A 1,443-nucleotide genomic window follows, 5' to 3' on the forward strand; every position below is an offset into this window, starting at 1 on the left:
TTCACCAATGGATGAATGGTTAAAGAAAATGTGGTGTGTGTATATATAATGGAATATTATTCAGCCATAAAAAGAAGGAAATCCTACCAGTTGTGATAATATGGATGAACCTGGAGTACTTATGCTAAATGAAATAAGGTAGACACGGAAAGACAAATACTGTATGTACTCACTCATATATGGAATCTAAATAAAACGAAAGTCAAACTCATAGAAACAGTAGAATGGTGGTCACCACAGTCTAGAGAGTGGGGAGAATGGGAGATGCTGATCAAAGAAAGGGTCAAACTTTCAGTTATAAGGTGTATAAGTTCTCATGCTCACTTCAGCGGCACATACACTAAAATTGGAATGATACAGAGGAGATTAGCATGGCCCCTGTGCAAGAACGACATGCAAATTCATGAAGCATTCTATATTTTTCCACTTTCTTACACCATACAGAAAAATACATTCAAAATGGATGAAAGACCTAAATGTGAGACAGGAAACCATCAAAATTCTAAAGGAGAACACAGGCAGCAATATTTTCTACCTCGGCAGTAGCAACTTCTTACTAGACACATCTCTGGAGACCAGGGAAAAAAAAGCAAAAATGAACCATTGGGACTTCATCAAGATAAAAAGCTTCTGCACAGTGAAGGAAACAATCAGCAAAACTAAGAGGCAACCTATGGAATGGGAGAAGATATTTGCAAATGACATATCTGAAAAAGAGTTAGTATCCAAAATCTGTAAAGAACTTAGCAAACTCAACACCCAAAAAACAAATAATCCAGTTAAGAAATGGGCAGAAGACATGAGTAGACATTTTTCCAAAGAAGACATCCAGATGGCTAAGAGATACATGAAAAAATGCTCAACATCATTCATCACCAGGGAAATGCAAATCAAAACTACAGAGATATCACCTCACACTTGTCAGAATGGCAAAAATCAACAACACAGGAAACAACAGATGTTGGCGAGGATGCAGAGAAAGGGGAACCCTCTTGCACTGTTGGTGGGAAGGCAAACTGGTGCAGCCACTCTGGAAAACAGTATGGAGGTTCCTCAGAAAGTTAAAAATAGAACTACCCTATGATCCAGCGATTGTACTACTAGGTATTTACCCAAAGGATACAAAAATACTGATTCAAAGGGACACATGCACCCCATTGTTTATAGCAGCATTATCCACAATAGCCAAAATATGGACCCAAGGTCCATCGACTGATGAATGGATAAAGAAGAGGTGGTATTTATATATACAATGGAGTAATACTCAGCCATCAAAAAGAATGAAATCTTGCCATTTGCAACAACATGGATGGGGCTAGAGTGTATTATGCTAAGCGAAATCAGTCAGAGAAAGACAAACACCACATGATCTCACTCATATGTGGAATTTAAGAAATGAAACAGATGAACACATTGGTGGGGGAGAGAGGCAAACCATAAAAC

General features: G+C 38.2%; 1 non-coding gene across 1 annotated transcript; it reads left to right on the top strand.

Moving 5' to 3' along the window:
- The first annotated feature begins 316 nt into the window (after nucleotides 1-316).
- Nucleotides 317-423, top strand: LOC118548664 (U6 spliceosomal RNA). The gene has a single exon (XR_004923698.1). It is a non-coding gene; the product is annotated as a U6 spliceosomal RNA (small nuclear RNA).
- Nucleotides 424-1,443: the final 1,020 nt, after the last annotated feature.

Source organism: Halichoerus grypus, chromosome X (genome assembly GCF_964656455.1).
Source record: "Halichoerus grypus chromosome X, mHalGry1.hap1.1, whole genome shotgun sequence".
Taxonomy (NCBI): domain Eukaryota; kingdom Metazoa; phylum Chordata; class Mammalia; order Carnivora; family Phocidae; genus Halichoerus; species Halichoerus grypus.